The sequence below is a fragment of the Anas platyrhynchos genome, chromosome Z (assembly GCF_047663525.1).
Source record: "Anas platyrhynchos isolate ZD024472 breed Pekin duck chromosome Z, IASCAAS_PekinDuck_T2T, whole genome shotgun sequence".
NCBI classification, from domain to species: Eukaryota; Metazoa; Chordata; class Aves; order Anseriformes; family Anatidae; genus Anas; species Anas platyrhynchos.
In genome coordinates this window covers 67,049,834-67,058,541 of record NC_092621.1, presented here as the reverse complement: position 1 = coordinate 67,058,541, position 8,708 = coordinate 67,049,834, and the positions used below count along the sequence as shown (strand labels likewise).

Sequence of the window (8,708 nt, the reverse complement as noted above, 5' to 3'; positions counted from 1 at the left end):
CTCCTTATAAATCTTGCTCTCCAGACTCTTCAACATCTTTGTTGCCCTACTGCCCTCTTTTGGACACTATTTAATAGTTTCATATCCTCATTCTATTATGATGCCCCAAACTACACACAGTACCCAAGGTGAGGCTGCAGCAGTGCAGAATAGAACGGGGCAATCCCTTCCCTTGACTGGCTGGCAGAGCCATACTTGATGCACTCCAACATATGGTTGGCCATCCTGGCTGCAAGGCCACACTGTTGACTCATATTCAACTTGTCATCAACCAAAACCCCCAGACCCCTTTCTGCAGGTCTGCTTTCCAGCCTCTTGTCCCCTGGTCCTTAAGTATAGCCAGGGTTGCTGCTGCCCAGGTGCAGAATCTGGCACTTCCTTTTGTTAAATTTTATTCAGTTTATGATTGCCCAGCCCTCTATTCTATTACTTTCTGCAGGACTCTCCTCTACTCTTGAGGGAGCCAACAGCTGCTCCTAATTTAGTGTCACTCACAAACTCATTTAGTATACGTTTGAGTTCTGTATCCAAGTCATTTATAAAAACATTGAAGAGAACTGGCCATAAAATGGAGCCCTGGGGAACATCACTTGTAACTGGTCACCACCCAGTTTTAACCCATTTACTATAACCCTTTGAGCCTGACCCATCAACCAATTGTTTTCTCATCATATTACATATTTGTCTAGCTGTATGCTGGACATTTTGTCCAGAAGGATACTGTGAGAAACAGTATTGAAAGCTTTTCTGAAATCCAAAAAGATTACATAAGCTGGCATCCTTTAGTCAACTAGATGGGTAACCTTATAATTAAAGGAAATCAGCTAAACAGGACTTTCCTCTCATGGACCTATGTTGGCTATGACCAATCAATGTGTTTTTCAATAACTCCCAGAACAATCTTCTCCATGCTTTTACCAGGCACTAAAATGACACTAATAGGTGTGGAATAACCAGGGTCTTCTTTCTTGCTTTTCTTGAAAATTGGAACAACATTTTCCAGTTTCCAGTCATCCGGGACCTCTCCTAGAAATGAAGATCTCTCTTGTAGCTCAGAGCCTAGACTACATCACAGGAAAGCTTCTAGTTTGTAAATAATGTTTTTTATTAGCTGTTTCATACAGTATGTGTGGAAGCTCTCTTCCATATTAGAAAGTAGCGTAGCTGCTAGGTGTTGCATTGAGTTGTAAAAAATCTTAGCATTACACCAAAAGTGTTCACAATATAAATAATTAATCTGGATAAAGTGCTTTGCAGGATAAAATACAGTGAAAGTCTAACTTTCATTTTCATTGTTTATGTCATATCTTGAGTTGTTTAGCCATTACTGAAACAATTCACATTGATGCTATAAATATTTTGCTTAGGTAATGAATGACTAAGAAGTGCAAAGTTTGGCCTTTTTTTTTTTTTTTTTTTTTTAATCTCTCTTTGTTGGGGAATTTAATTAACATTGTTGTAATTTGATTTGATACTCTTTTTGTGCTACAAGATGCTCCAAGAGATTGCATTAAATGCAATATAAAGTAAAATAAATGCCACATAAAACATCTAAGCACTTCCTTCTGTCTAATGTACCAAAACATTGTGCATCCATAGTAGACATGGAAAACCTAACACTTAAGCTTAGAACTATGGAAGTTCTTTAATGATTATTGTTATGCAACTTCAGAAATGTAATGCCTCTCATAGTTACACAATTATTTCTTATTATTCTACAGAATGCATAATACTTTCTGTACCTGAGGCATCTCTTGTAGTGATGTCAGGAAGTACTTTAATTCACAAGTCACATGAAATCAAGGTCACCTTCTATAAGCTTGAAGTGTTTTTCTTTCTTATTTTGGAGGCTGGAATGATTTAACAGAACCTCATTGTCAACACTTCATTATCTGTTTTCATGAGGTTGGGACCCTGGCTGGAAGTAGTCTGCTGTGGTGGTGGTTGTCTGTTGCCCAGCTCTTTGCTGCTGAGCACACATTTCTCTGCAGTGGCTGAGCCTGAAGACTCTATCCCACCCTTTTGAAAGAAAAATAAATAAATAAATAAACACATATATATATTTTTTCCTGCAGCTGCTTTTGTTTCAACTTGTCTCCCAAGGAGCTAATTATTCTCTTGACATTCATTTTTCTAGTTCCTCACATTTTATTTTGTCTTCATCATACGCTTCTAATTCCTTATCCATGAGTGCATTTCCACTTCTCTGCAGGCAGCTCCACATGCAAATTTCCTATGCATACTCCCTTCCAGACTCTCTTGTGCTCCTTCAAATGTTTCTGGTTGTACTGCTGATTTCCTCGCTCCCTGCAAACTGCACAGCTAATGTGCTTGTTCTCCCACTGCTAGATCCAGCCCCTTTGAATCTGCTTTTCAACTTGTACTTACTCCTCAATGGAAATTTCTCATACTGAACTCCGTCTTCCTTGCAGATCTCCTATCTCTGTAAGAGGCAGTTTTAGGTTGAGAAATCATCAGGCTGTAGTACAGTTATTTCTCTCCTGTCCTGTCCTGTCCTGTCCTGTCCTCTCTTCTCCTCTCCTTTTCTCTCTCTTTCTCTATATTGGCAGTATTTGCTGTCACTGGAGCACATAAGTTACATTGATTGTCACAGGAATGTAGCTTTTCTGTGTACTATGAATCTTGGGAAAAATTAATCATGCAGTTAGGTACAGAAGTCATGTTAGTAGTCACTAACATGAAAAGCAAGGCAATGTACATAGACACTTAAAGCGGCTGTAATTATCAACTAAAGCAAATAATTTAATTAACTTCCCCATAATTACAACAAACCCAACTCAGTTTGCATTCTGATATTCCCAGTGTTGTTCACATTCAGCAAACTGGCATTGAAATGGTATTTCAAGACTTCTGTGGCTGGTTTAGCACACTTTAATTTTCTTTAATCTAAATATGTAAACGTAAAAATACAGTTTGGTTCACTATTGAAATTCTTGATACTTTTCCTCTGCTGCCATTGTTCTTCTCTATTTTTAATTCATTCTTCTTCTGCTTAAATTATGGTAATTGATCCTGAATCTCCCCCTCTAGAATTACCAGGCAGGTATACTTCATTACGTAAATCATGCCCCAGTGTCAGTCTGAAAAATATTATAAAGCGTTTCTCAGGGTAGTGAAATAGCTTATCCTCCTGCTGGACTGTGAGTAACAGACTCAGCATTGGAGAGGGATGTGAACCCTTACAACATAAAATGAGAAATAGGGAATATTTATTATTATTATTATTATTATTATTATTATTATTATTATTATTGTTATTGTTATTGTTATTGTTATTATTGTTATTATTGTTATTATTATTATATTTATTTACTTATTGAGAAAAGATTCGTGATAGTTTCAAGATACCGTCATCTACATGGACTATATTTTTGTAGTCAAGTCTTCCTTATGATTTGTATACTGAAATGTGTATATCAGTCTCTATGCAGAATTCTATTCTACTATATTTGTCTTTTGTAGCTTGTCAGTGTGTGTCAAAAAGGCATTCAGTCTTACGTTTAGTATAATGATTTTTCTCACTGATTTCATAAGTATTTTAATAGATATTCTGTTGTAATTTTCCTCTATTACTCAACTTGATGAACTGATGGGAAATTGCAAAACGTGACACAACAGAAGAGTTTTTCCTTTCAGTTTTATTACATTGAATATTTCATATTTCTTTGAATATTTCATCTTACTTCATTTTGTATTTGCAGAATACTGTATCAGGATTCAAATGAGCTTTGTATTTTTCTGCCTAAGCAAATGTGATAATTCTCTTAGCATCAAAATGAAATCTAATTATTGGCATTATTGTTTAATTACATGGAAGAGTGCTCCTACTGTATCTTTCCATTATGTTTAACATATTGTTAAATTAAGTTCTGAGATATCTTTTATCACTGGGGGAAAAAAAAGTATGGAATAGAAATCACCTAATTTAGGAAGACTATTTCAATGCAATCTTGAGATACCATGTGGAATGTTTTGAATATAATTATTTTTGCTACTATTAATAATGCCAAATGATAGTAAGACATAAATGATAAGGATGAAACTACGTTGTGCCCCATACATGTCCCCATGGGAAGAAACTGAAGTAGGAGAAGAAACAGAATCACAGAATTCAAACAAGCTCTGTGAGAATGTACCTATATTCTGAACAGTTTAAGAACAGATACATGATGCTAGAATTTGAGGATATGTTTGGGACAGTTTTTTTTTAAGAAAGTTTAAAAAGGAACTGTCAAAGAACATACTTTCAGTAGCCTAACCCTTCAGATATAGAACTGCCAGTTAAAGGTTCAGCAGCATAAGCCAATCCTGCCTTATGATAAAAAAAAAAAAAAAGTCGTTCATAAGCCTAGTTACTCTATTGGTGAAAGCATCAGCATATGGTTAAAACAAACATCATGTTTGAGGTCACAGCTATTGAATGATTCAATAGAAATTGAACAGGAAGCCTCTGACTGTCCTACAGAAGCTGGGAGTTCCTGAGGTCTTCAAAGATGAAGAAAAGCAGGAAAAAAGTCCTCCTTCGTCATTCCTATAATAAAGAAATGTCAATTGCTTCCTAAAAGCCTGGGGAAAGCAGAGGTAAAAGGAGTAGAAAGCATGTTAGGAAGTAGGTTTGTTCTAGGCAATAAAGTGCAGGAGGAAAAAGGTGAAGAAGTTTTGGGAAATGAAAGAGTGATAAGCTTGAGAAGTGAGAAACAAAGGAAAGAAACCAAAAACACCTTGTCTGCATCCACCCTCTTCCACCTCCTCCCCCCTGAGCAGCACAGGGTAACAGGGGAATGGGGATTGCAGTCAGTCTACATAACTTCATCTCCCCCGCTCCTCAGTCACTCTCTGCCCTTGCTCCAACATGGGGTCCCTCCCAGGGATGCCGTCCTTCCCCAACTGAGCCCGTGGGGGTTGCCCACAGGCAGCAGCTCTTCAAGCACTGCTCCCACACGGCTCCGTCCCATGGGGTCCATCCACCAGGAGCAAACTGCTCCAGCACGGGTCCCCCACGGGTGGGGGCAGCTCCCCCCAGGCCCCCTGCTCCTGCGTGGGCTCCTCTCCACGGGCTGCAGCTCCGGCCTGGGGCCTGCTCCTGCGGGGGCTCTCCATGGGCCGCAGCCTCCTCCAGGCCACATCCACCTGCTCCAGCGGGGGCTCCTCCACCCATGGGGGGGCTGCAGCGTGGAGATCTGCTCCATGGGGGACCCATGGGCTGCAGGGGGACAGCCTGCTCCACCAGGGGCCTCTCCCTGCACAGCCCACAGGGGAACTGCTGCTGCCTGCCTTCCGTGGCTCAGACAGGTGACTTTCAATTTCGCCCTGGCTGGCTTGTGTCCCCTTGCTCTGTCCCCACCTATACTGCAGTTTGGTTTAGAAGCAGCAGCACGGTTTGGAAGTAGTTCCACTACTTCCATTTTCGGTGATTTGGCTTGGCTCGCCAAGTGGTTTCTGTCAACAGAACACAAGAAGGAGATTTTGGTTAGAAACAACTACATGAGGAGCTCCTTTCCACATGGGCAATGAATATTTATCCTTTCCTAATGGAGACTACAGTGTAAGAGATAAGGACAGATCATTCCGAGAGATTTTTCAGAGAATTGTCCCTTGGGGGTGCTTAGTCCAGAGGACCAGAGTTAATCTGTCCAAAGTACACCATGGAAGCACTCTGAATTACTTCCTAACAGAAGCATGGCCTTACCATGTCTGATACGGCTTTGGCTGGTTTCAGTGTTCTTCTTCACTTCATAAATACCTACATTAAGTACTGTCCTATCAAGCAAATACCTTATTCTCTTGCTATCTCTGAGTTGATGGAAGACCCAAGACACTTGGCTCTTCACATCATTGGAAGAACCAAGTGTACTTCCAATATTCACAGCTTCGGAGGAAATGGAGATGAGGTTGAGAGTGGATGAAAAACACCAAGTGTTCTTCCCATCTTCACAGCTTCTAAGCAAGTGGAGATGAGGCTGTGCAAGAACCAAACAAACTGCTGATCCAGAAGCAGCCTAAAGACTGTCTTTAAGCAGGGCCTTGCATTCTTCATCTTTATACCATTACTCGCCTTCAAGGGCATGATCGTTATCTTATTGACTTCCTACCACTACAGCAACGTACCTGCTTCTCTCACAAAACTTACGGGTGGGAACTGGAAAGATTCACCAGCATTCTGTATTTCACTCCTCATCTCAATTCTCTTTTGGCCTGCGAAGCTTTTCAGATCAGAGATGAAGATCAGATGTAATCTGGAGTTTGGGATACTGCAACGGAAAAGAAGAATCCTCCTGAGAACTCTTTTCAACCTCACTTGCAAGCGCCAAAGTCAAGAATACCAAAAGGAAAAAGGATGCCACTTGATCATGGTAAGCATAAATTTGAGCACAGGTCTCCTCTAACTGAAGCGAGGTTAAACAGGCTCCAAACAAGGTTAAGGAGCACACCCACAATCATTTCCATAAAACTGTGTTTTCAAACAAATGGTTGAAAGATTTAGATTTTCTTACAAGCGACGAATGAAAAATAAAGAAAGAAAAGAAAATGACCAGGACATGCAGTCTAGCTTACTCTAGCTTACTTTGCCTAGTTCAGAATCTGCGTCTTGGGTCACAATCAGGAAGCAGCATTGTGCAGAAATGCCAAAGCCTCCCCAAACTTGTTCTATCTTCATCAACAAGGGCTTTGATACTGCTGCCTCCTCAGCAACATCGGCAATTGACTAGGAAAGTTGGTGTCCACCAGGTCAAATCAGGACTAGGAAATCCCTCTTGCCACAACTGCACACTTGCACCAGAGTTGGCAGGTCAGAGCGATGGACAGAGAAGCATCTAGAAGAGTGTTAGAAAACAGACTTTAGAACAGATTTCCATCAGCCCAGGAACAATTACTTGCTCATCCCTTCAGACTGAACTCTAAGTAGAAGCAGGTGATCCCAAGCTGCATTCCTGACATCTATGCTGCAAAGTCATCAAATGTGACATGTTATTCTACTAGTCTGTAATGAACATAAACAAGAGTTGGAGTTGAGGATGTTGGTTTAGAATTAAGCTCAAAGTGTTAGTCCTTTGATATGTTTTTGTCTGCAAGTGTTTTCACTGTTTCCCAGACAATGTCTCCAGCAAGCTAGCTGTTTGTTTCATTTGTTCTGTTCTGTTTTGTTCTGTTCTGTTTTCTCAGTAAGGTTTCTTAGAGAGATAAGATTGAAGTGATCGTATTGCATGCCCATCCATCCCTCCCCTTTGCTTGTCCAGAGCTTTTACCTTGTCTACCACGATGCATGAACTTGGTCATAGGCACAGCTGTTTCAAAGACATTCTGCTGCTAGACCTGTTGTGAAAACAGAGAGCTAAGTATTTGGACGAGAACATGCTTCCACCTGCACTATGACCTCCACAACTAGATATGGAGCCATATCAGCCAGAAGGAAGTTTCCTTCACAGCTGCTGCTTCTTACACTATCTGGACTCTTACTTTTACTCTTACTTGCCTTTCCTGCATTAGCACAAAAAAAAAAATAAAAAATAAAAAAAAAGAGATTTGGAGATTACCTTTGCCATCTGATGTCTTCGTTTCCAGAAACTACCCTGAATCACCTTTATGAGAACTGTCCCACACTGCAAGCATGGGTGTTGCAGTCAGGCCAGATATGTCCCTTCTACGTCAATAACCAAATCTGTCAAGTTAAGAACATGGAATTAATGAAAAGGAAATCCTTCTATTTTGATCTGAGTTCACTTTTTTTTTTTTTTTTTTCTAGACCAAGAAGAACCAGCAAAAGTCGGGTGAAAAATGAAATGAAAAATGTTAAGGCCAGGCAGCTTGCTCACTGCAAGTGCTAATCTGAAAGCAGATGGAGTGCATCTTCATACACTCCATCCTGAGACACTCCACTCAACAGGCCAGAGCAGCTGATGAAGTGCATTGCTGTCCTGAAGTTTCATGTGATGGGCTACTTTTAAGTCTCTTGTTTATGCTGTAGTACTTGAGGTCTATGGCAGGACCACAGCACACTCTTATTTGTCTACCCTTCTTTCTTGATCGTGTGTGGGAAAGAGAGAACGTGCAGAGGCCCTCAGCCACATGTTGCACCTGTCACTCTGTGCAGCTACATCACTGAGCCAAAGTACCAAACTTCATGCTTGTGAAAGGACTTGACACAAACTACAGAAGACTAAAATGAAGCATCCAAACACTTACAGAAGGGTGGGCCCTCTCGATGCACCTCAACGTGGGATCCACAAGTCCTCACGTGGTTTCATCACATCCAGCACACTTCTCTGTCCCTCCTCGCTCAACTTGCTCAGAGGCAGCTGTTACCAAGGTGTCCCAGTGACATCATTCAATTCTGTTTCTGAAGTCATCACCGTAGGCCCCTGGCAGCGGCAACACAACACTCTCTGTTGCTAATGCGAATGTCTCAGAAACAAGTAGAGAAGTACCACTCTCCCCAAGCTGACTTTAATTGGAGTAGTTCCAAAATTATTCTCTGCCCCCCTACATCTGGGGAAGGTGTGTGATCAATCTTTTCCTTAAGAAAGGATTACGAGCAAAAAAAAGCTTGCTTCTGATACGTTCCCCTTACTGTTAGAGCTGTTCACCTTTGATTTCCAAATAAGAAAAAAGAAGGTGAAATCAACAATTCTGCTCCTCCGAGTTGGGAGTATGAAATAAGCCTTGGACATGTTCCTTGGAAAGCTGCT

General features: G+C 40.8%; 1 long non-coding RNA gene across 2 annotated transcripts; it reads right to left on the bottom strand.

The window, feature by feature from the left end:
* Window positions 1-4,592: 4,592 nt before the first annotated feature.
* LOC140000722 (uncharacterized) lies at window positions 4,593-8,338 on the bottom strand. 2 transcript variants are annotated; one of them, XR_011805893.1, is made up of 6 exons: window positions 8,206-8,338; window positions 7,557-7,681; window positions 7,269-7,335; window positions 6,577-6,836; window positions 6,152-6,272; window positions 4,593-5,460 (listed from the first exon to the last, which is right to left on the bottom strand). It is a non-coding gene; the product is annotated as an uncharacterized lncRNA (long non-coding RNA). The 2 variants fall into 2 exon arrangements; XR_011805894.1 differs by having other exon boundaries at window positions 6,587-6,836.
* Between the last annotated feature and the right edge of the window lie 370 nt (window positions 8,339-8,708).